This window comes from Lissotriton vulgaris, chromosome 2_1 (assembly GCF_964263255.1).
Source record: "Lissotriton vulgaris chromosome 2_1, aLisVul1.2, whole genome shotgun sequence".
NCBI classification, from domain to species: domain Eukaryota; kingdom Metazoa; phylum Chordata; class Amphibia; order Caudata; family Salamandridae; genus Lissotriton; species Lissotriton vulgaris.
Window position 1 is genome coordinate 592,558,416 of NC_141687.1, and position 26,704 is coordinate 592,585,119.

Here is a 26,704-nt window from a genome sequence, read left to right on the forward strand (position 1 = left end):
CCACAATTTGCTATGAAAGCTTATGTACTTGACATTTCATAGAATTTTATGAAATTTGTCATGAAAAAATTACGCAATTTTTCACACCGAAACATGCATGCTGCATTCAGTTACAGCAGACAGGAGTCACCGAGTGACTGACTGAGTAGTTTTGACTGAGATACTTCTTAGCATCTCCTCACTCTGGAGGTTAAACCCTCAGCACAGCCAGGCTGCAGTCTCGCTGAGCTGCTATTAAAATGAGTGAGTTGGTCAGTCAGTGCTATCCTGCTGCAAGTCTGTCACTAGCGGCCTCTGCGCCTCCTCTACCCTGGCCCCAGTTAAATCCATTCCTTCTTCTTTTCTCATTTTGACAATCTTTCTTTTTGGAAATTCAGGTAGAGACTGAAAATATGGCTTTCATTTCTAAAATATCCTAAATCTGCAGACAATTTGCAAAATACACTGAATCTAAAGGGGCCTAGGACATCTGTGATGAACTAAGGGGCATATTACCAAGCAATAGCGATAATTATCGCTATTGCTTGGTTAGCGGGAAAAATGTACCGCTGAGCTGCGGCGATTTTTACCGCAACTAAACCTTGGTATTACCAAGGTTTATCACAAATGCGATAAAAATCGCTGCAATGCATGAATATCGCTGAAAAGTCAGCGATATTCATGCATTACCGAGCTAATGCTCTTAGCCATGTTATCCACCTCCCATTGGATAACATGGCTAAGAACTGCTCAGGGCAGGTGTTAGCTTTTGGAGATATTCACGCTTAGCGTGAATATCCCCAAAAGTTGGTAATAGGAGATAGCAATGTTAGCGACTGTTTTCAGTCGCTAACATCTTGGCACTCCCACTTTGCATATCATTAGTGATAAATATCACTGACATGCAAAGTGGGGCCCAGGATGGTCGCAATCTCCTACTAGCTGTCGCTAACTGGTGTTAGCAACAGCTAGGTAATAGGGAGATAATTTTATCTCCGCTTTCTTGGCTTTTAAAGCCAAAAAAGCGGAGATAAACCCCCTTGGTAATATGCCCCTAAGATTCTAATATTTTTTAGAGAAATTTCTGCGCTACAGAGTTGGAATGCGCCTGCTATGGTCCCCTACCAAAGCACCAGCAGAACCCATGGGTAGCAAAATTCCTACAGGAGACACTCGCTTTTTTAGCCTTATTGATTCCAAGCAATAGTAGATCACATGACCACGTTCTAAAAAACATCAGCCACATTTCATATGTGATATTATTCCCCCATGAAGCTTTCAGACTTGTTTCGGCCATTTGCTGGGCTATTCGCATAACTTGAGAGGGTCCTTTTTTTCCCAATCGTGTATTATCACAAAAATCCAGATCATTGGTTTTAGGCATAATTTCTATTTTTCTAACACTTATGCTTTTTGCAATCAAAGGATTTTTGAATTGAGAAGAAAATGCTTTTATGGAATAATGATACTTGATGTGTGTTTCTGCCACATCCTGTTACCATTGTTTGCTGCATAAAGTCATGATTATTTTGGCAATGGATTGAGTTGGTATTTCACATATGTTTTATAAGGGAACACATCATGCATGCAGTTCATGTGGACGACACCCATGTGAAAACATTGTCCAAAGTCACCTGGGCCTGGTGGCTGACTGTATTGAAAGTGGTGAAATTCAGTCAATGACTTATGATTAGTACAGATCTCCGACCCTATATAGATTCTTCCTAATGGTTAATCACCAAACTCTATCCTCTTGTTTACCCACCGACGTGTGCTGCAGTCTCTCCGTTTGTGCCCACCATCCTTCGCTGCCCATGCTTGCCCTCTCTGGGACAGAACTGAGTGGATCAGGTGGAGTCTGAGGTGCTAAGAGAAGCAGGAGTAGCCGATATGAGACTAAAGTACTTTCTTAGTGCAAAGTTCACCCTTGCGTCCAAAATGGGCCGGAAGATGCATTTTGTGCTTGGAAATTCAGCACTAAATGCTACAGGAGACGAACAGCAGTTGGCAGCAGTTGCTCTCTCTCTTAGGGGCATATTATCAACGGCCAGCAATAATTATCGCTGGCTGTGCTTAGCAATAAATTTGTTATCGCAGGCTATCTCTGGAATTTATCGCCCTGGTAGTGCGTTATTAACAACGCGTTTCTCCAGGGTGATAAAAATTCCAGAGATAGTGAGGTTATCGCCGTTTTGCAGGGAACATCGCTAGTTTTCCAGCGATGTTCCCTGCAAACTGCGATAACCTTGCTGCTACGACCCTGTGGTCGTATCAGCATAATCCATCCCCTAAGTTAAGCATAGGTAAGTAAGGATTTTAGCAGACATTAGTTTTGGCGAAAACCGCAGCTTTTGCCAAAATCTAACCTGTGCTAAAATCCTGTGGGCTGCCTTGTAAATATCGCAATGTGAACATCAGCGATATATGCAAGGTAGTCCACCTGGGGTACACCCAGTGACGTACACTTTGCATCTCATTAGAGATGCAAAGGGAGGCATTGGGAAAAAGGGTGCTAACATGCAATCATGCATGTTAGCATCCTCTTGTAAATAGGGCAATAGTTTTATCTCCGCTTTTTTTGGATTTTTAAGCCAAAAAAGCCAAGGTAAAGCCCTTGTAAATATGCCCCCTAGTTTGTTGTTCCTGTACTCTTGTGGCAGGATTTATGCCCCAAGAAACTCTTAATTACTCAAGCTGGCATAATCATAAAATGTCGGTAATTTCACATCACTAGAATAATGAGTAATAAATAAAATTACTCTGATTACTTCAGCGTAATTAAAATTTCGCCTAGGCCTAAAATGAATGCTTATGTCCTAACCCATTCATATGAGATCTTGTCACAGCACAAGCGCCTAGTCCAGCCCCACATGAAGAGATCCCCTCCCCATTTACCTTTCCACCTTACCCACGCCCATTTAAAAACCTCACCTAACCCATCAAATTACGACTCTTCTCTTTCATCAGCCTTAGAACTAGGTGTATCCTCCATGTCTCCTTCCAAAGAAACTGCAGAACCCACTCTTGTACAGTACTACTTTGCTTTGCTTTCTAGATGGGTTTGTGTTCTCCAAGTTTCATGCGTACATCTATATAGATTTACAATTTACACAGCAAAAGTTAAATTTCACCAAGCCTACATTTAATCCATGTTGTTCAGTTACCTTACCTAATTCTCTTTGGTGCTATTTCACATTTGAAGATCCAATCTGACTTTGTTTAATGTCTGGCAAAGTGACAAATATAGCTGTTTCACCCACTCACGTGTTAAAATATATATATATATAAAAATACCAATATAATAACACATTGCGAAGCTTTAGGTCAGACTACTAAATCCACTGGTCCGCTCAACTGTCATCCACAATTTGTTTCCTTCCACCAAAACATACAGAGTGTATCATGTGGTAAGTCCACTTGAGCCATAGGCTCTTTATCTTGATCACCTTTGCACAACTGCCTAAAAAGAAGAACACTTCTTTACTACGGCTATTGGAACAATACCTTAATTTGACTTTTCATTTTCCTTTTTTTATTTTTTTCAGAAATTCATGGGTGTTTAAACTGTCTCATGCACCAATAAAAATAACACTTTCTTGTTATGTGCATTAAAATTAAATTGGGTTTCTGTGCCTGTTTTTAAAAAGTATCCCCACAAATTCTGTGGTTATTAATTTTGTTTTTATTTTGGATTTTTATTGTAAATATATGGCCTCTATGATAGGAAGTAGCATTTTTTTTTTGCCCTCTAGTTTAGCTCACTAGAGGGCAACACCAATAAGCCACAATCGTACATTAGGAACATTAACAGATAATGGCTTGATGAAATTATTTATTATACTTTTCATCTGGGAGACGGATTAAGAGTAACAAACACAAATTCTCAATTCAAGGTGGTATAGGGACAGATCCAAGTCAAGCGGTAGACTTTATGGCAACTCCAACTCTATCTGTTTTATCCTCCTTTTAACCTTTGAATGAAGACATTGCACAGACCCTTACAAATAAGACTAACGGGCAGATTCATGAAAGACCCGTTTTGCGAGTCTGAAATAGCGATTCATAAGGAATCGCTATTACAGACTCGCAAAACGGGATTCATGTAGGAATCGCAAAATTAAATGCGATTCCTACAGATTCCTTATTTGCGATTAGCAAATTGCTAATCGCAAATAAGATAGCGATTTGAAGGGTGCCAGGGGTGTCCAAAGGACACCCCGTAGCACCCCTTAAATGCACATTTCAACAGGTGCTGCGCACACACATGTCCTAAGGACATGTGTGTGTGTAACACGCAACTTAGAAAAATGCTTTTAAAAGCATTTTTCTAAGTTTTCGCTATTTACCACGAGGTTTGACCTCGCGATAAATAGCGGCCGAAATTTGCGATTTCGCAATTTTAAAATGTTTCAAGAATAGCATTTAAGGAATCTCTAATAGAGATTCCTTAAATGCTATTCCTCGCAAATTTGCGAGTTTCTAAATAGCGATTTTTGCATTTGGGATGATGAATCCCAAATGCAAAAATCGCACTCGCAAAGGGCCAGATTCTGAGAATCTGGCCCTTTGCGAGCGCATATCAGCTTGATGAATCAGGCTGTAAATCTGGATCTCCTTTAGATCTGTCCCCCCCACATATTCTATCTAAAGGCAAGGAGTCCATCCTTCCATAGATAGTCGAAATTATCAAACGCTCATTAGACTCAGGAACTGTCTCAAAAATTTTGAAACTTTAGACTGCAGCTTAAGAAACCACATCTAGACCCAACATTGTGCAATAACAACCGTCCTATCTCACTGTTACCTTTCATAGGAAAACTCCTTGAGAAATATGTAAATCAGGTGCGTCTGCTTTCTTGGAAGACAATAATTGTCTTCACCCTACACAGATGGGCTTTCGTGCTCAGCATAGCACTGAATCCGCCCTTCTGGTCGTTACTGAGGAGGTCATAAGCACACTTGTGCAATGTGGCTCAGCCGCAGTTTTGCTCTTGGATCTGAGCACTGCTTTTGATACTATAGATAACATTATCCTGTTAAACAGCCTCAAGGAGGTGGGGATCCAAGAAAAAGCCCTGGAGTGTCTTGTGTCTTTTTTTAAATATAGATCCTTCCAAGTCATGGAATCCATGTTTTTTTCTGACAGTGTGCCATAGGTATGTGGAGTGCCACAGTGCTCATCGCTTAGCCCTACTCTATTTAAAATTACGTGTGGCCACTGGCAGAAATTGTCTAGGAGTTCGGCCTCTCCATGGTTCCCTATGCAGACAACACGCAGCTGGTGGTCTTCTTTGACAATGGAGCAAACCTTGAATACCAACAATTGGTGCCTTGTTTGGAAAAAGAGGCTACTAGGATGACTAATGTTGCTTGAAACTAATTGGTGAAAAGACAGAGCTGATGATTCTGGGGAACAATGCTGTCCTCAGGCCTCTGCCTAGCAGGCCAAGTTCTATGAGGAACTCTCCAGTCCCCAACTCTTCTATTAATAATCTGGGAATATGGATGGACAAAGCACTAACAATGGGCAAACAAGCAAAAACACAGGTAGGCACTTGTTTTGGACTACTCAGAATGATCTGGAATGTCCTGGAGTTTATCCCAGAGTATTTAAGGAAAATGGTAATCCAATCCATGGTGGTCTCCTGGGTAGATTATGATAATCCGTATTATCTGGGTTCTCTAAAATATATTAAAAATTGACTTCAAACCATGCAGAATGCTGCAGCCAGGCTGCTTTGCAAAATTCCAAATCACAAATCAGCAAGGGAGCACCTGAAGCAGCTTCATTGGCTTCCTGTTGATGCAAGTATCAAATTCAAGGCCCTTTGGCTGATACATAAAGCAATAAACAACCAAAGTCCCCCTACAATTTGAGGCATGGTCCTGCCACATGCTCCACTAGAAGTCAAAGATTGTCCCAAGAAAGCTTTCTTAGAACTACAAGAATTAGGAGAGCAAGATGGTGTGGCAGATCTTTTACACATCTGGCCCCTAAGCTTTGGAATGTCTTCCCCCACGAATTAAGACTGCTAGAGGTGGAATTCAGATTTAGGAAACAGCTTAAGACATGGCTATTCCTCCAGTAGCCATGGCAGACTTAGTTCCCCGCCTCAGCTCCACCATCCAGCACTGGGAAACCCTCGGCGCGATTTAAAAAACCTCCAACTAACTAACTAACATATTGATCTAAAGGGGATTCCAGCACTGTGCTGCATACAAAGGTGACCTGAGAAAGAAAGGAATGCAGGTTCAGTAGAGCTTACTGAAAATGTTTTTCAACAGTAATTTCTTTTCTTGCTTAGAAGCACAGGGGCACAATTTTATTAATCTTTCCCCTTTTAACTCACTGAAAAAAAGTAATTTCGGGAATATAAAGAATTTTGAATTATTTTAAACTATGTATTTTTACATTACATGTATTATGTATGTACCTTGCTAGGAGGCACTGTATGATTCAAGATAACAGTCCTTAAAACCAGCAGTGAAATGCTTGGTATTTTTGTACTCTTGGGGGCATATTTACTACAAAATGAGGCAGCGTGGCGCTACAAGCTATCTTGCTGCGCCAAGCTCCGTCATTAGGAAAGTGGAGGGATGTGTTATATTTACAGCAATACTGCGCATCCCTGTGCTTTTCTCTATGCTGGCGCGCAATTGACTGCCTACCTTCCGCGAGGCACCCTTGCACCATGGTGCAAGCGTGCCTGCGTTGCAGGGATGATTGTCTTTGTGAAGGAAGGGACAATCATTGATGAGGTTTTCTTCCTTTTATATATGCTACAAATATTTAGCTGCATACATAGAAAGAGCATAGAACGAAAGCGCCTTGAGACCTCTTTGGTGATAAGCGCGCTATATAAAAGCATTTGACATTTGACATTTGACAACAAGGAGAAATAAGGGTACTTCTTCTTGTTGCGCCACTTTAACGCCTCCCCTAGGGAGACGTTAGACCCTGACGCATTCCCAGGATTACCCACAGCAACACCCATGGAATGCTCCTTTTACACAGAGTAATGAATGAAAGGGAGCCATATTTACAAAGTCATGAAAAGCCATGCAGGATGGCTTTGCCTTGCCATGTAAATATGGCTCAGCATTTGCGCCACCAGAGTGCCAAAAAAAGTGATACTCCGATGGCGCAGGGGCTATGTAACTATGCTCCTATGTGCCCTCTTGAAATAAGTGCTTTCTTGAGAACAATGCTTGTGGTGTATGATACATTTGCATGTATAACAAGCTGAATGTTAGAAATAGGGGTCTCTAGTTGTCAGTGATTTACACCAGTCCTTGTAGGGATCCACACTATAGTCATGGTAAGTGCTCACTCTCCACTAGCTAGGCACAGAGCAGTCAGGCTAAACTAAAGGGGCAATGTGTAAAGAATGTGTACACACACATACAGTAATACAGCAAAAACACTATAAAAATACTCCACACCAGTTTAGAAAAATAGCCAATAATTGTCTGAGTAAAACAAGACCAGAACAATAAAAATGCAACATACACAAATCAAGATATGAATCCTTCAATATTAAATGCAGTTATCGCACTTACAAAACAATAGCTCCAATTGGGGCTAATTGGTCGTGCTTGACCGAGACAAATGCACAAGTTCAGTTTGACTGTGATGGTGCGCTGGCCGGCCACAGGAGTCGCAAAGACCCCAGTACAGTACTTTGGATGAGTCACAACGTCGGAAGCTGTGTGATGCACAGAGGGGAATGAGGCATCGCGAAGGCAGGTAAGGCGTCGGTACCTTACTGCTATGCAGATCGCTGGCACATGGTGCTTGGAGACGATTTGTTGCACAAAGTAGGTTAGGCATGACTGTAGCAAAGTGATGCATCGGTTCCTGGAGGCGGTCCAGGGTCGTTGAGTAGCTAACGTCCGAGGATAATGCATGGCACAGGGGAGGTAACTAGTAAGCACTGGGGTGTTGATGATACATCGATGTAATATAGCGGTGTGCGATTTCAAGATGTGGATGTAGAGCCACCAGGCTGCAGGCACTGGTCAGAGTGGTGCATCATGGACTTTGGTGAAGAGGTGCTCGCGAATCACGCAGCAGTGGTCTTCGGAGGTGCTGCGGCACTGTCAGGGCTTGTGTTGTTAGTTGCGGTCATTGCGTTGTACACTCAGCGTGCGGAGAACCACAGCTTTGCTGCAGGCAGTGGCAATGCGTTGATTTAGCATGGATGTGCTGGTTATGTACTGAAGCTTGTAGTCAATGCATCAATTTCTTAGTTGCAGCACCAGAATCACCTCCAAGGGTCTGGAACTGAGTTTGCACCACTTGGCCGGACATGACTCACAGCCGAGGAGCCCAGGTGCTGGTAGCAAGATGGAGGTGAAGTCTAAGCCTGGGCGGAGTTCGCGGAGTACCATTAAGCAGAACTCTGCGAATTGACAAAATACTAGAGCACAAAACCCTGCCCTTCCTGGCCCTGGCTATAGACAAACAACAGGGGGTATGCAGTTCTTTGTGTGTGGACAAGCACAGCCCTACTCAAGTGTAAGTGTCAACCCTTCCCACCACTCTAGCTCAGGAAGACCCATCAGCCTGGTGATGGGCCATCTGGATATGCAGGGCACACCTCAGCTTTAGAAAAAAGACAACGGTGGAGGATTCCCAAACGAACAGCACATGGTCAAATATTCTCACAATATTAGCTTAAACCCACACTATCATATATGGGAAAATCTGTGTGCACACTTCTAAAACACCCACTGTTACAATGTTGGTTCAAGACATGAACTATTGTATACTTTAAACAAGGTCAAGGTGCACCACTTTAGGATTTGTAGACACTGATAACTTTTGATGAGATTAACAGCAATAATCACATTAGTTTGTTACTTGTGTTCTTTTAGAGTTCTTTATTGAGTTCAGTTGAGAGTAAAAAAACACACAGGAGCTACAGCCGACGCGTTTCGTCCTCTTGGGACTTCTTCAGGGCTGTTTACAAAAAATGACAATGTACAAAAGACATACGATTAAAATCTACATTAAAAACAAAAACAATTACGTTCATACAGAAAATGCCAGGCTTCATAAACAATTCATTACAGGAATAAAATCTAGTGCAAGTAGTCAAAACAAATTGCCAACAACAGTTAGGACTAGATGTCTGCATTAATTGACAGAGAGCAGTTTGAACTTTTTGGATTTTTACTGAAATTTTTTCTTTTTCTTTCTTTTTCTCTTTTCTCTTCCTAAGAAGTGGTCAAGGTGTTCTGGGTTATTGCATATTGTACCCCATATGGGTCCTTCCCTCTTATATCGTTAACCCTCCTCTCAGAAGTAATAGAAACATTCTATATATCTATAAGGAAGTGGAGAAACCAGCATCCAAAAGTAAATAGAAAGGGAGAACAATGGCTCTACTACAGATATAAGTAACACTAGAAAGTAGAACATACCACAATAAAGGATGAGTTAATGTCCTAGTATCCTCTCCCGCAGTTATTTGGATTCGTAGAATTGTCTGTGACGAAAATCTGTGCTCAAATAGGCATCTAGAAGTAGTTTATGAGAAAACATAGATGAATGGTCAAGGAACAACCATCTTGACAATAAAACAATCTAAGAAAATCGGGGAGCTTAAACTAGCTATGAATGGTTGTAAGTAAGGCCTATAACCTACCCTGTTCAACAGAATAGTTTTCTGTGGAGGAATCTGATCTGACCACGCTGTTCTTGATCTTAGGAGAGATGTATCTATTTGTAGTCTCGTTCTGCAACAGCTCTTTTATAGCGGGATTTCAAAGTTGTACATATGATTCTCCTATAGGACAGACAAAGTGTTTTTAGAATTTTTTTTAGAATTCTCCTCAATAACAGCTCACCAGATTTTCTACGTTTACTATTTGAGGTGGAGAGGCTAGTCAGTGATATAAGGGTAGCGGAAGTACCTTTATCACATTGTACTTCAACGATCAAAAGGGTAGGCTAACCAGTTCTTTATATACAAGCAAAGGACAAAAAACACATCACTTACACCAAGAAATGGGTGATGGTCCAAGAATAGAGCTGGAACCAGGGTAAAAAAGCATGGAATGTAGATTCTGTCTGACTATCTACATCAAAAATAGAGAGGGAGAAAGGGGATGAGAGTTATTAGCGAGCTAAGCGTGTAGAGCAATAACCTAAGGTTCCTGCCCCTGGCTATTCCTATCTATAATTTCTTTATTAAGCAAATCAAATTGTTATATATATATCATTGCTCATCGCTATCTATGTTGCCATGAGAGGCAGAACCTTTTACAGTATAAGTCCACCAAACATCTAAGTATGTGCTTGGTGGTTTATCTTACCTGTAATTATTAACTTGTTGTAGAGGGATTGGTTATTGGTCCTCCTGCTTGGACACTCTGAATAGATTGTAGAAAGAGAGGAGGAAAATTAATAGGGTTCCAATTAAAAAAAAAAAAAAAAAGGACCCCAAAAGAAATTCCTTTTTCCAAAGTCCCATCTCTCTCTATATATTGAAACCTTTGTATTAAGCTCGCTTAATCTAAATGAGCAAAAGGTAAATTAAGATTATGGTCCCCATTAGCTGAAAATGATGAGCTAACATTATTGATTCCCTTTTCAAAAGAAAGACCCAAGGCTCTAATAAATCCCTGTTTAATCTGTTTGATAGTCCCTCTTACCTTGATAAAGTGAGCCAAAGCATCCCCTGGTTCCTAGAGCAGCATGCACTATAACGTCCTCCTCCGTCAGGTAGCAGCAGACTAATGATACATTTTGGCTCTGTTTATATATTGGCTTCAATTGATCCTAATGGGAAACACCTGGTTTAATTTACTAATTTGGAATGACAATTGCCATGACGGCCATGTCATGTAAGTAACTGAGTGCCTAATTGTAGTCTAGTGTGAAGTTTGATGGTCGCCATCTTGTGTTTACACCAAGTCCCATTTTAACCTATGAAACTTGAAGGTATTTAGGGGACAATTTCAAGAAATAAACAAAACAATAGATAAATAAATAAAGCCCCTATACTCATATGCTGCCTACCACCTCGAGATTTGCAATGTCTATCCTAGACACACCAATTTCGATGTGCCTATGAATAACATGGGGGCCATGTTGATTAAGTAACCGAATGCTGTTTGTAGATGCGACATGAAGCTTAATGGTCGCCATACTGGATAAGAACGGGCTCCCGACCAAATCCAAGAGACATTGCTTGTCTTTGTCAAGGCTATTGTGACGGGAGTTGAAAATTTATAGAAATATGCGTTATCCCTAATACATGTCTAGCGCATTGGTGGATTTTAGAGTCCATTTGCGCTACAATCGCGATGATGTCAAAAATCGGAGGGAGTTGCCCAAATGACCTATTATTGTAATATTTGAAGAGCGCTTTAACATGAATTCAATTCAGTAGCGCAGGGGGAAGGAATTAATTCTTTTCTCGGTAATATTCAAAAAACGATAAAAAGTATGGCGGCCATTTTGGCTTGGGCTAAGCAAACCAGTTAAGATATCCCGGCGATTAGCATGGGGGCCATATTGTGTAAGTATACGAGTTCTATTTATGGAAGCTACATGAAGCCTAACAGTCACCATTTTAGATAAGAACGGGCTCCCATATAGATTCAAAAGAACATTGCTTATCTTATGAAGCCAGTATTCGAGGCTATTGTGGCGGTATTTAAAAATTAATACATTTGCGCATTATTACTAACATATGTATAGCGCATTAATACATTTTAGAATCCGTTTTGGCTGCAATCGCGATGGTGTAAAAAACGAGGCGGACGGCTCAAGTGAGTTGTTATTGTGATATTACCAAAGCGCTTTAGCATGGGTACGATCCAATAACACAGGGTGAGGCAGTTAGTGTTTCTCTCTATGGTGTACACAAAACAATGAAAAAAGTGGCGGCCATTTTATTTTGGGCTTAGGCACAAGAAGAAATAAGGTGATTATGTGTGGTATGTTCCTTAAGTTACCAAATGTATAGTCTGCAATAATATGTGAAAAGGAAGAGTTTGGGTAAGGGTTTCCCTGACAGAAAATCCGGACCTTATATGTTTTAAAAAGGCTCCATTTTCCAGAGCTATTGGCATTGACCCATATAGGAACAACATGCAATTAATTTGTAATTAGAATTTAGCTTGTCACTCACAAGGATACTTTTTTTGTGTTGTCAGAGATCAGGTACAGGTCAATAACACCAATTATACTTTAGTGACATACAGTCATTAGATATACCATTTCATTAACAATTGCAGAAAATATTCTCAACACATTAAACCCTAGTGGTAGTAGATGAGATAAAGAATACAAGACTTGATGGTATTAAGCTATCAATTAGTTGAAGAAACAAAAAATGGAGGTAAGCACAACATTCGACCTATGAAAGTCAAATGTAACTGACTTCTCAGGTTACTCAAGTTGTCTGCGTACAATTTATGAAATTAGGTAATGCATTTCATCATCATAATTATGTCCCAATTCCACACTCCGCAGTCTGCATATCCATTCTGCTTCACATTTTCTTAAGGCTAGGGTTCGGTCCCCTCCTCTAGGGTTAACAGGGACATGATCTATTCCCATAAACCATAGTTTGTCATCTGGTTTATGCTTGTCCTGCATATGGAAGGTCATCGCATATTTGTGGTCATTATTGCGATAGGCCCGGACATGTTCCTGGATCCTTTGTTTCAAAGGTTGTTTCGTGCTACCCACGTAGATTGTGTCACATGGGCAGCCTATGATATATACTACGAAAGTAGTGTTGCAGTTTATGAAATGTTTGATTTTGTGTGTTTTGTTTGTATTAAAACAAAAAAATTTTGTCTTATCCTTTCCTAAATTGCAAACGTTGCAGTTTCTACACGTAAAAAAGCCCATGGTTTTAGGCGGAAGCCAACAGTGTTTTTGTTCCTCAGTGGTCACTAAACTGGGACAAAGCATATTCCTCAAGTTGTGACCACGTCTGTACACAATTTTGGGTTTGGAGGGAAGGTCATTTTTGATGCTAGGGATCTCTGTCAAGAGATGCCAGTGTTTTCTTAATGTATTAAAAACTCTACTGTTCTCGTCAGTGAATTTCGTAGAGAAAGCAAGGGGAAGTTTATTGTTCTTTTTTGGTGCCCTGTTTTCCAATGTGCTTTCCCTAGTTATTTTGGCGACTCTCTCCTTTGCCTTGTTGAGTATTTTTCGAGGATAACCTCTTTGAAGGCTTTCTTTGCTTGTGTAGCTGTCTGGAGTTAATTCACAAAGCCCAACTGTCATCCAACCCAGACGTCTATTGTAGGAATAGACAGAGGCACAGCATGATTAATTGATAAAGTATTAATATGCCAACTTTCTAAAAGTCGCATTTTCAGTCTTGCAATTTAAAAACCAACTTCACTAAAAGATGTGTTTTTAAATTGTCCAGAGACACCAAACTCCAATTTTCTATCCGCTTCGATTTGGAAGATACTAGTGTAAAATGCTATAGGGCAGTCCAATGCTAATCTATGGGAGAGATAGGCCTTGCTGTTGTGAAAAGTGAATTTACTACCAAGACATGTTAAACTTAAAAGTACATGTATCAGCTTTTTAATACACAGCACCCTGTCCCTTAGACAGCCTTGGGCCTACCATAGTGTGCCTCTCATATAGTAACAAGCATTTGCAATGCACTTGGTCTTGCATTATTAAAGTTTGAGCTATTGGTGTTGCATTATTAAGCAATGCCAATAGCTCCAACTTAGATAATGCGAGACCTATTGCATTGCAAATGCTTGTTATATTCAGGGTACTGTAGATATAAAAGCTGCGGGCTGATTGTCACATGGTTGTTGTTATTGTGGTGTCTGCTCTCTGGTGTCTGAATCCTTTGCACAGAAGTTGATTGACAGTACATAAGCAGCATGTGTTTTAGATTACTGATATGCTATTTAAGCGCGACTGGTAAAACGTGCCTTATTTGGTGGTGTGCCTCTTCTTCTGGAAGGTGCTTGTGTGTTTACAGACCTGGGCGCACAGCTGCAATCCTGAACACACTGCCTGGTGTGGAGACTGCACTCATCTGTTGCCCTTCTCTACCGGCAGAGCCAAGGCACGGAAACAGGCCTGGAATATACCCTGGGGAGTCACCAGCGCTTCAGTCAGTCACACGTGCACACCCTTAACTTCACTTCACAGCGGTCTCCAGAACTCACACTTCGTGCCTACAATTCACCCCATTCCCTTCAAATGCTGACTTGCAATTCCTAAGTAAAGGGCGGGCAGGAAGAAGCTTCTTGTTATTGTGCGGCACGATAGGTAACCGGATTACGTCCTAGGTTGCCCTCCACATCCTGCCAGGGAAGTTTGATATTTTTCTGTAGGTGCAGCATTTAAAGTCAGATGTATGCTGCTAAGTACTTTCGATGCTGGGCAGATACAGATAGTGAGGTCCAGGAAATGAGCAAGTGTTGGCCTGCGGCAGAGTATACTCAAAAGGGGATGGAGGGATTAGATTTGGGGTGATCTGGACTCCACACACACTGTTCCAGTCTTTAGTCAGTGGCGTAGTGAACAAGGCTGCTGTGCCCCCACATAAGAGGGTATGGGGCCCTCGAGAATCCCATATGAATAGGCTCTAGGCAGGGCCACTGACTGGAAATATGCGGTAGAGGGAGACCAAATTATGAGGCAATGTTGATGTAAATCAAGTGACAAGCAAGGCAAATTATACGGTGTAATGCCACATGTTTTGTGATAGTAACACTCCATTCTTTTATAATTGTTAAACTTGCTAAAACGCCAGGCCATAGGTTTCACATCATCAGTACTGGTGTAACCTCCCAATATAGCAATAAGCAACAAAGGTGACCAGGCTTTCCGCTGTGCAGCAACACGTGACACTGCATTTTAGTAATATTTGATCCATTTGAGCTAGAAACAAAAATAGTTTACGTTCACATCTGCAGGTTATGCAGCAAAGAGCTCTGATGGAGTGGACTAACAGGAGCACTCTGCACTGCGGAGTGTGAGTGAACCCCCCAACCCCATGATTGGCTGCGTGCAACTTGGAAGCACAGGGAGGCCGGCAAAGGAGCAGAGCAGATGGCCGCGCAGACCCGAAGGGGGTGCGGCGCAACGGACAGGAGCAGTCGGTGAACCAGCAAGCGGACTGCAAGGTCAGCGTGCAGAGAAGCACAATCTCCCCGGAGCTGGACAGAGCCCAACTGAGCTGCCGCATTGACTGCAGAGGGCTCGAAGGTGCGATACCATGTTTATCAATTAGCATTTTAGGGCTAAGTGTGTTTTTACAAAATCTCAGTGAATGCTGGTAAACTTTGATGTTGCAGGCAGAACCAATACAAACCAAGGCCACTTGACGGACCAAACATAAGGGTTGTGTTTTTTAGCAGCTGACTGCAAAATCTTAAGAAGAAGCTATCACATACAGAAAAATTTATAGAACGGAGGCTTCCTGCCTCTTCGGTTAAGTCTTGTGAAAGACTGTGTTTATTCGCTGAACAGATAGGTCATCTGGCGACGAGGCCATGTCAACAGGAGCCTTCTGTAATGAGACGCTATTTAGACAGGAAGCTGCTTGCTTGTGACAGCTCCGTCTCGGTGACCCATGTTCAAAATGACCCTGCATGTTTACAAAAAAGAAAAATCAGTGGTGCACGCGCACCACAGAGGAGCAGGGGCGTGAATGGAAACTAGTGGTGCACGCGCACCACAGAGGAGGGGGGGGAGGGAGCGCGGCAGCGAGGCGAACGCGCACTGCTGCGCCTGCTAGACACGGATGGGAATGGGCATTGCAAAGGCAATACATGCGCCCACCTTTGCCCAATCGCGTCCCTTTTTATAAAAAAAACACGCTAAAGCCAATGGAGGTGCGCCAAAAGCCTGATCACAGGCACGAGCGTGTGAGCAGCTTTCAGAACCCCCTTACAAAAGGTCTCGAGCTGCACAAGCTATGCTACGCACTGCAACGGTAGGCACGAGACCTAAAAAGGAAGGTTTGGGTCCAGAAAGTAAGTGTACTTGCCATTTCAACATGGGAGTTAAAAACTGTGCACCCTGGCTCTGCATTGGCAGCCCTAAGACACGTTTGGAGGGATACTCATGTGGGTGGCACAATCAGTGATGAAGGCCAACTAGTAGCATTTGGTTTACAGGCCCTGGTCACATGTATGAGGGACTTACTAGTAAATCAAATATGCCAACCATGGAGAAACCAAATGCCATTACACATTAGACACAAAGCACATGCACTTTAACACTGGTCAGCCATGGTAAAGTGCCCAAAGTCCAAACACCAGCAAAAATGAAGGCCAGCACACAATCAAAAACAGGAGCCCAGAAGCAAAAAGACATGGGAAACCAAACCAAAAGATGCCATGTCTAACACTAACCTTTTTATGACATTGAAGGGAATCATTATTTCATCCTATTTGAATTACATTTCATAGCGTCAGCATTTTCTTTCATATTCAAACAAAAAACAAACCCCCTGTCTTTTATACCGCCAGGACAAACATGTCACATTTTTAATACACTTTAATACCGGAATACAACGGTCAACTACTTAAAGGTGACTGGTTAACTTTTTCCAAGTGTCTGTCATGGTTCTACACCAGGCATGTAACATCATTTTTTGGAAAGTTGAACTATTTTGAGCTAGAAACGTTCTTTTATTTAAATGTGCAAATTGTGCGGTGGAGCGCGGTATATGTTAACTGTTGTTAATTTATAATTGCTTGCAAAATGCTGTGCCGCCAAAAAAAAATTTCATTGGCCCCGGTTATAACGCAATCTATATGCTTTTAAGAAGAGCTCCTATGTGAGCTGTTTGAGAATTACTCTCTGAAATGTGGGATTGCAGCAATCTCCCTTTCTAAAGTTCGAACGCTTTCAAAAGACACTTTGACTCCAGTGAGTAAGTGCTTTATGTACTTCTTATGCAATACCGAAGAGTGCCATGGCACTTCACAGTCCAGTGGCATACTGCTCTACAGACTACACTTCAAATGGTAAAGCTAATACTATACTCAGTTGTACAGTACACTACAGCACAGTACTGTATACTGCAGTACTATATAGCTCAGTGGTACAGTATACTTTTCAACATAGTTTATTATAGTGCAAGAAAATACTGTAGTGTGCACTACTACAAAGTACGGTAAAGTACAATTCAGTAGTATACTGGGCTGTACGCCACAATACAGTAATATTTGCTATGGCATAGGCTTTAATGTGATGTCTAGTAATCTATTTGTATATTTGCCCGTCTTGGCCAATTTACACCATACTTAAACCTCACAGTTGACCAGCTCGGATATGTAGGAATTGGAAACCTAGGGGCATATTATCAAGGGGGTTTATCTCCGCTTTTTTGGCTTTAAAAGCTAAGAAAGCGGAGATAAAATTATCTCCCTATTACCTAGCTGTCACTAACACCAGTTAGCGACAGCTAGTAGGAGATAGCGACCATCTTGGGCCCCACTTTGCATGTCAGTGATATTTATCATTAATGATATGCAAAGTGGGCGTGCCAAGATGTTAGCGACTGAAAACAGTCGCTAACATCGCTATCTCCTATTACCAACTTTTGGAGATAATCACGCTAAGCGCGAATATCTCCAAAAGCTAACACCTGCCCTGAGCAGTTCTTAGCCATGTTATCCAATGGGAGGTGGATAACATGGCTAAGAGCATTAGCTCGGTAATGCATGAATATCGCGGACTTTTCAGCGATATTCATGCATTGCGGCGATTTTTATCGCATTTGCGATAAACCTTGGTAATACCAAGGTTTATTTGCGGTAAAAATCGCCGCAGCGCAGCGGTAAATTTTTGTCTCTAACCAAGCAATAGCGATAATTATCGCTATTGCTTGGTAATATGCCCCCCAATTTCTTAACTACAATTTCCTAACTCTTTCGAGAATTAACTACCTTCACCCTGGGCCAATCCGGAAGTGCTGAACTTGCTGAACATAATCACACCAGCATATCTCACAAGCCCTTTTGTGGTTCACTTAAACGTTTTCCACAAGCGGGTGTAACCTGATCTGTGTAAGAGCTCTCTTAACCGAATGCAAGACAACATCCTGGAGCTAAATCAGTCTTTAAAAGATAATGAACCCATCGGCAGTGCTGGGCTTGTGAGATTCTCTTTCTCTGTGTAATGTGATTTGGAAGCTTGCATAATGTTGACTGAAACTCTGATCACCATAAGCTGCTACAGTGCTGTTGTTTTAATAGTGTTTTGCCAACTATATGACTTTCTCTTGATCATGTTGGTGGAAGGAGTCTGTTTACAAATTGTTAAGTGACAATGCCCAGTGGTAGGTGTTATTAAAATGATGGTAAAAGCGATAAGTGGTGATCAGTGAAAGACACCGATGGCAAATCAGAATTCTGAGGCTTCTGGTAAGGACTGTCTACAAGGTACTGATTAGTTAGTTTTGGTGATATTTGTATCGATGACCTATCTAGTAGCTGCTTTCCAAACCAGAGGTGCTTTATATGTGTGATGATAAGCGGGTCTTCCTAAACGTGGTTAGTCTGTCCTGTAGGACACAGGTAAGGGAAAACACCATTCACTTTGCATCACCTAGTATCATTGCTGTACAGTGAGGCAAGGCAGGCAAAGCCGTCTTTGTAATAGAGAGTAGTTTAGTATGGGCATTCATATACAAAATGTAATGAAAGTATTGACAATCTTTCCTGGGTAATCTCTGGGTGAGGGTACCTGGTGTGTTGTATGATGGAATCAGGTGCTTTTTTATGAGTTCCTGGGATCAGCTTACCCCTGGATGTTGTAGGGCTCGTCTGAATGTTGACTGCTTCGATGTGGTTCTGCATATGGTCTCTTAGTATGGATGAGTGCCGTGTAAGAGGAAGTAAGGGTTATTTGCCAGGGTTTTGATGCAAGGCCAGACTGGGTTCAGAAACCTGCCCTGTCAATTCCACTCAAAGCCCCAGGAGGGGAGGGGGCTCAGGAGGTGGGGGTGCTACTGAGAACCACTGGCTTTTGTAACTGGGGGCTGATACTACAGTGCTGCTGCAGAGCCTGCCCACTGTAACAAAACCGGCCCCCATGGGTCAAAATCCAGCCCCAACCTTCTAGCCCACCGGGAAAATGCCCAGTGGTCACTACGGCCAATCCAGCTCTGTTTTGATGTAAAATATGAATGGGTTATAGATTGCCTCTTTAATATTCAAGCTATACAGGGGAGCCTATGTAAATGGGTCGGAGAAACACATGTGTAAAAGCTTGAATGTTTTGCTGTTAGTATATAATTTTTCTATTGCTTGCAGTGGTTCTTTAAAAAAAAATTCATGAGAGAATTATGACTCAAATTCAGGGCTATGATTGTGTCTTCGTAAGGATATTGTGGTCTATGGGACTATGTCTATAATGTATATGTGTCAGATATCCTTCCCATTATTGAAAGGAAGAGGTTAATAGTATGGTTATAGTGTCTATATTGCAGCTGTTAAAGAAAGGGATCTAAACACAAATGTTCGCAGTATGGACACCATTATAAGTTGTCTGGGAAATATGTTTTCCATCTGTATTGCAGCATCAGTAATTCTATGTGAGGAATGCATGTTTTGGGAGTAACTTGTGAGATCGGTGTTTCAGCACCATTTCCAGCATCTTGCTTGTCTCTTTTGCCTAAAGTTTCCCCTGGACCAGGATTAGCAGGGTACTTCCAGTGAGGTTCCACAGGGGCTGAAAAATTGTATCATTGGTGCCTGGAAAGATTTTGGAGTGGACAGAACCCACACAACAGTGACTATGACCTTAATATACTTTGTTCAGGGTTAGGTAAAATAGTAGACAGACTTCTTGTCTGCCTTGCTTCATAATTTGAGGTGAAATATTTCTGTATCGCTTATAGATGGAGCTCAGACATTCAATTATATTTGTGCTATCTTTGTTTCAGAGTTATCAACAGTACATGGATTCTATGATATGAAAGGATTCAAAGTCAGCTACAAGCACAGTTTTGGAGGACTGGATGGAGAAGTTGCATAGTCTCTTAAGGGAAGTTCTGGTCTTTGAGGTGTGTCTCTCTGTCAGTACAAGTCTGTGGTATGAGTAAGGATTGACACAGCATAAAGGTGCACGTCTCTTGAGGCATACAGACTTGGAAATCAAAATACCCAAAGGGGGATAATACAGGGGTCATTTGGCTTCATATTCTTTGGGTTATCTTTGGGACTTCCAGTCGTGTTACTTTATGGTGAGGATGTGTCTTCAGTCTGAGGCATGGTGAAGGGTGCCATGCATTAAGTTGACAGCATTTAGAAAATAACAATGATTGTTTGCAGATTGCCATGGGGGTGGGATACTGACATTAGGGAGACCTGCTCCTGTCCTTAATGTAAGGTCCAGTCTTTAGTGATCCCTATAGGATTGACGGGAAGAGCCACCTTTTAACGTATAAGTTTTATAAGGCGAAATGTCTGTTGATGTTGTGGTCCATGAACAGAGGAAATTAAAAGTTAAACCTTGCCAGATGGCTGGGACATTTGATTAGAGGGGATCAGAGGATGAAGTTGGAGAACAGGAGCCGGTGACTCTTTGTTGTTTTTGAGAAGAAAAGAGTTAGAAGTCGTAGTTAGCCACCAGGCACCTGGTCTAAGTGATTCAAAGTAATGAAACTGCTACCAGCATCACATGTACTTTGAGGTGCTAAGGGGGATTTTTTTCACTGGTGCATTTCAGTGTCAAATGCACAAATGTGTAGTATTTACAACTGTAAATTAGAACTTGATAAACCCATTCTTGTAGGGCACAGTTCATACCTTTCCTACGGCATCAAGACTCCGTCAATAGGTTAATGTGACAGGGTCCCACTCTGTTCGTTCGGTCCTCACATTAATGCCCAAATGTGTATGTTAAGCCACATGCTCCTACCAGACCTGCTGACCGTCCTTCCTGGTCTGGGGAACAGAAGTTTCCTTTCCACCATGCTCTATGTTAGCATGTTGGCCTTTCCGAGGCCTGTAGGTTTGCTCTCCTTGTCAAATATTACTCTGAAATTGAAAATTCATCAAATGCAACCCCAGTATCCTAGATTCACAAAACATGTTCACTTAGGGGACTGGGGGATGGAGGTGGGGGATTTTCTTTGTAACGATGACAGCAAATAAAAGGAGCTCGATCTCCATACCTGAGCATTGTCATAATTCACTATTCTGAAATCCCAACCTAGACAGTCCCATTTGCCTGGAGCCCGAGAAATTGCTAATTGTACCGAAGTCAAACACAAGCCCAAACCCAGAAAATTACAGAATGGGATAAAAGTTTAATAATGAACTGTAAAAACAATGTGCCCAAATCACTTGGATTGTGCTTTCACTTACTCCTGTAGTACTTATGGATTCCAGGAAAAAGTTAGGATTCTCCAGACCTACTCCTTGAAATTCCAGTGTAAGCCAGGAGAACTACAAGAGTAAGTCACAGTTACTCATACATCTAACTTTCTGAATCAGGCCCGATCTATTGCCATTAAAATGTTAAGTACACATTTATTATGCCTTGCAGTGCTGTAACCCTAGGATTTCCAAACACCGGGTTATAGAGACAATTAAGGCAAGAACTGATGATGGAAAGAAAGCAGGCTTTAAGCATAGTGGTATAAAAAGTGGGTGCAAGGAGAGCATGGAGGTGGAGTGGATGCAGGCAATACACCAAGGGGGAATAGATGAAGGTTTGCAGGCATTAAACAAAGAGGTGGTAGAGTATGGTATGCAGGCATCATGCACAGTTAAACTGCAGTAAAGTACGCAGGCATTAACCCAGGAAGTGGTGAAGATTGTGCAAACTCAACTCAGGGATGTGTGTAATGAAAGGAAGAGAATGAAGCGCACCTGCAAAGAAAGGTAAAAATGTTGGGCAAAGTTCCATTCTATAATGAACCTCCGATCTCAAATATAGTATATTTAATTTAGAGATTTCAGAAAGCACCCACTGTGGGATAAGTTACATAAAGGCGCTTCCTCTCTGCCACAACATAGTACTATTCATTTGATTGTTGCTTGTTGGGTTATGCAGATGATGTCCTACAAAGCGAGTAACATTAGAAAGATAGTGCTGAGTTTCTTTCAGAACTGTAAAGCTTCGGGGGAAGAACTATGTTCCATAACTAAAGACTTGCAACATGTTAGAAATGGGAGTCTCTTGTTGGCAGAGGTAGGCTCCTTTGTCCAAGGGACCATTGCTTCTAGTCAGGGTAAGGGGATACACACTTTAGATAACCCCTGCTCACCCCCTGGGTAGCTTGGCACGAGCAGACAGGCTTATCTCAAAGGCAATGTGTAAAGTATTTGTACTCAAAACACACAGTAATACAGTGATAACATCACAAATGGACACCACACCAGTTTAGAAAAATAAAGTATCTTTAGCTAAACTCAACAAGGTCAAAACGACAACACATCCAAAATACATGTAATAAGAATATGACTTTAGAACCGCTATTGCAAAAATAAAGCTAGTAGAAAACAAATTGCTCCAACTGGGGCTATTGCGACGTCGTGACAGCAATAAATCCAAAGTACGGTGCCGACCGCGAGGAGAACCGGGTCGGGCACAGAGTCACACGGACCCCCAAACAAACAGTACCTTGGAAACAAAGTCTATGATGATGCTCAGCGTAGTGGAGATGATGCGTTGGTGGCGAGGTCACGGTTGGCTCCCTGGCTGCCATGGGGAAGGCAAAGCGTTGTGTCCGAAAGGAGGTGACATGTTGAGTCCAGGACAGGGGAATACGGTTGCGTCGGTGGTGAGATGTTGGCTCTGGTGACAAGGCGAAGTCGGCGAGTTTGTGGAGTCACCCTCTGCGGTTACAGGCTCTGTGATAACAGGATGCATGCGCAGGTGATGACGGAGTCTGTGTGAGCACTGTCATCAGGAAATGCTGATAACTGCAGGCGTCAGTAGGCATCAGAGGGCGTGGAAGCTGCGGAGCAGGCCAGGCGGTGGTTTGTTCACTTCACGAGCAGTGCCCCTGGCCTTGGTGCAGGTCACAGCATCACATCGATGCCGCTGACAGTGTTGGAGACAGGTTTTATTACTTCTCTTAAGTTTCTTCCAGCTCCCAACAGCAGGAACATCCTCCAGAGGCCCAACACTGAAATAGGTACACCCTAGCAGGTCAGAACTCTCAGCAAGAGGGTTCAGGGGAGCTGGGGGTGAAGTCCTTGTGTCCCTGAGACTTCAGAAAAGAAGGCTAGCACACACAGGCCCTTGGAGATTCTTCTTCAAGCATGTTCACAACAAATGTCCAGTCTTTGTCCTTTCCTTGGTAGAAGCAGCAACTGCAGGTCAACCCCACCCACCACACAGTAAAGGGGCAGTACTCCTTCTCACAGCTTCCAGCTCTTCTCCTTGGCAAAGGCTCCTCTTGAATCCAGAAGTGATATAAAATTCTGGGGTTTAAGGTCTACTGCTTATACCCCATTTTGTCTTTGTTCTTATTGTGCAAAGGTATCTGACCCCAGTCCAAACCAGTTCTGTCTCCACTGGTGCAGTTTGACCACATGGGTTGAGACAGCATTGTGCAAGGGAGACAGGCTCTAATCAGGTGCAAGGAAATCTCCTCCCACTACTCTAAATGCAGCCAAGCCCCATTCAGCTCAACTCTGAGTCATCCAGGAAGGGCCAGGCACACCTCAACACCCATAGTGGCTGTCTACAGTGAATGCACCCCCCCAGCCCATGCCAATCCAAAACCAGGCAGTCAATCCACAACTAAGCAGAGGCACACAGCATAGTTAAATAAGAAGTTATACTTGTAAGATGTCACAAATGATTTCCCATTCTATCCTATGGAGCAGATAGCCTTTCAATTGTGAAAAACAAAATTGGCAGTATTTCACTATCAGGATTTGTTGCACACACCAGTACATGTTCACATACACTCACCCTGTCCATGGGACTACCTTTGACCTTCCATATGAGTGTCTTACATGTAAAAAAAGGGAAGGTTAGGGCCTGGCATGCAGGTGCACTTGCCAGTTCGACTTGGCAGTTTAAAACTGTGCACAGACACTGCAGTGGCAGGTCTGAGGTGCCTTTTCAGGGCTACTCATGTGGGTGGCACTATCAGTGCTGCAGGCCCACTAGCAGCATTTGATTTACAGGCCCTGGCACACTCAGTGCACTCTACTAGGGGCTTACCAGTAAATAAAATATGCCAATCGGGGAGAACCAATTGTAATAACAATTTACACAAGGAGCGCTTGCACGTTGACACTGATCAGTAGCGGCAAAGTCCTCAAAGCATCAAAGCCAGCAAAAATGAAATCCAGCACAGCGTCAAAAATACAAGAGGTAGAGGCAAACAGTCAGGGGAAACCGCACCAAAGCTGCCAAGTCTAACACAACAGAACAAAAGCACCTTATCAAGGCCAGACATGCACAGGAAGTGTTCAGCATTCAACAGTGGAAGCAAATTTCACACAGCTCCAACTGAGTCTGATCTCATGCCGTAGTTTCTACGTTTTTTTCTTGCTCGTATGGTTCAGCAGTGAAAGGATGTACTGATAACCAAGGTGTCTTTTGATGGCCACCAGTCTGTGACCTTTTATATTTTCTTGAATTGAATCATAAATAATGTTGGAGATGTAGGCATAGGAAGTGACAACAACCGAGTCAATTATAAATGATGGTCTAATGGGCTAACAGCTCACTTCAGACACCCGATCTGTAAGACACAAGCTCAAATTATGCTGAGACAACTGAGCTGCTTGCCGTTCCAAAGTGGATACACTGAATACAATTACATTAGGTGATGTTAGCAGGTTTTATTTGTAGTGCTAAGAAACAGCAAACTACAGTATCAACTGCTATATTATGATTATTAGTATTATTATTATCATCACCATCATCAATCTTATTATTATTGATGATGATGATGATGATGATGATACCATCATCATCATTATTAATTTTAGTTTATCATTTTCTATACACTTTGCTCTGGACAATTCATATGTGTAAAACATTTATTTTAGTTTGGTCCTGTTCACATGTATTCCAGGCATGATAACCATTATACATATTTAAGTAAATCATGTTTTCATTGGCCAATGGGTGACTGATGCCCCCTGTGGTCTGTTCGTTCCCCTGTATATCTTTGCAGAAAAAATCAGTGTCTTCCTTAAGTTTGTATTATAATAACCTCCTTATAGATGATTCACAGATGTTCACCTTTTTCTCTCTTTGATGGAGTTGTTTGATCCCTGCACATCTCCCTGTTATTCAGGATGCATTCGACCCTTTGCTCTACCCTTTCAATACCCATATTCTCTCATCTCCTTCTTGTACTCTTCCTTGGGCCTTTGCATGTTTCTTTTTACCCCCATGTAATCTGGTTTACTACTTGTGCCATCCATCTTGGCATGATGGATGGTCCTCTCTCCACACATTTCTTTTTTCTGTTATGTCAAACGTGCCGACCTTTCCTTGACCTTGAATATAGAAAATACATTCCTCTCTCATTTTAATAACCCTATTTCTTCTTCCGATTTTCCTATCGCTTCTCTTCAAATTCTCCAGAACACCATTGCCCACTTTATCTGTCACTTTACCTGTTTTCCAACTCATTGCATGTCATGTCAACCTTGTTAGCTGTCTATGTGCCAAAGCACGTTTTGAAATGGCCCTGAATCGTGTTCAGAGGAACCAATGGATCTCAAATGTGCATTCCCCAACTTCTACAATTCTTCCTGATCACCTTGCTCCTGTTAGTGTCTGCTCTTGTCTGTATTGCATTCTTGCATAAGTTCTCAATTGCATTCTTTTTGCCTTCTTTTTTCTATCACTGACATTTTTATGCCACTGACTTCTATCTAGTTTTCAAGAAACTTATCATTGTATGCTTGCTTTGTTCATAAGAGATAACTTTATCCCTAGACTGTGATTGCATGTAAGTTTCTTTTATTACAGCTCATAAAAAATATGGTAAAGGCCAACAGTGAAGGCCACTGAGTCTAGATTGAGTTTGATAAAATAGGCCACAGATTGGAGCATGACTGATGGGGCGAGGAGACCTGGGATCGCAGAATATGATTAAATCACAACTACTTGTTCATTAATGCAGACATGCCAGGAGAGTGCCTCAGTGCCAAGACTGCATTAGTGCAATAGCATGGGTCAATCCGGTTTACAATTACGTTGATTGAAGTTGCTGATACACCTTTTTTCTTAGATGTTGGCCATGATGCAGAAGTTGTGTTTGGGGCAGTATTAGAAGCTTGAGTAGGAACCAGGCTTCGTTCCTAGGTGGCAGTGACAAATGCTGTCTAGTAAGGTTCCGGAATGCTCCATCACTCATTTGTATGGGAGGGGCCAATCCATTACTCATGGGATCATCTGCTCAAATGACTTAACCGCATGCGCGCTAGCGGGTTTTCCCGCTGTGCGCTGGAATTTCAAAAATCCCGCGTTACGTGACAAAGCCAGCTCGTCATGCACGCAGCGCAGGTAACGCCCATGACGAGCTGGCTTTGTCACCCGCATCGAAGGGGTTAATATACTGTCTGTAATCCTTTTTTAACAAAATTGACCAATTCTGCACAATCGTGGTGGTGCAGTCTTCTAGGACCTGGATGAGAGTGGTACACAGAAGACCAAAAACATGGAAAGAGAGTGTGTAAAATTAATCTTTTGGTTTGGGTTTTAACGGTAATAGGCGCCATGTATTTTCTATTGAGAGTGGAGAGATTCTGTTAATGATGAATTTGCAGA

General features: G+C 42.1%; 1 protein-coding gene and 1 long non-coding RNA gene across 4 annotated transcripts in view; one reads left to right on the forward strand and one right to left on the reverse strand.

The window, feature by feature from the left end:
• KCNQ4 (potassium voltage-gated channel subfamily Q member 4) overlaps positions 1 to 26,704 on the forward strand; it is a 1,014,801-nt gene that overhangs the window by 360,783 nt on the left and 627,314 nt on the right. The gene's annotated exons all lie outside the window — the stretch shown is intronic.
• LOC147730809 (uncharacterized) lies at positions 8,860 to 9,754 on the reverse strand. Its single transcript, XR_015308607.1, has 3 exons — positions 9,630 to 9,754; positions 9,406 to 9,501; positions 8,860 to 8,941 (listed from the first exon to the last, which is right to left on the reverse strand). It is a non-coding gene; the product is annotated as an uncharacterized LOC147730809 (long non-coding RNA).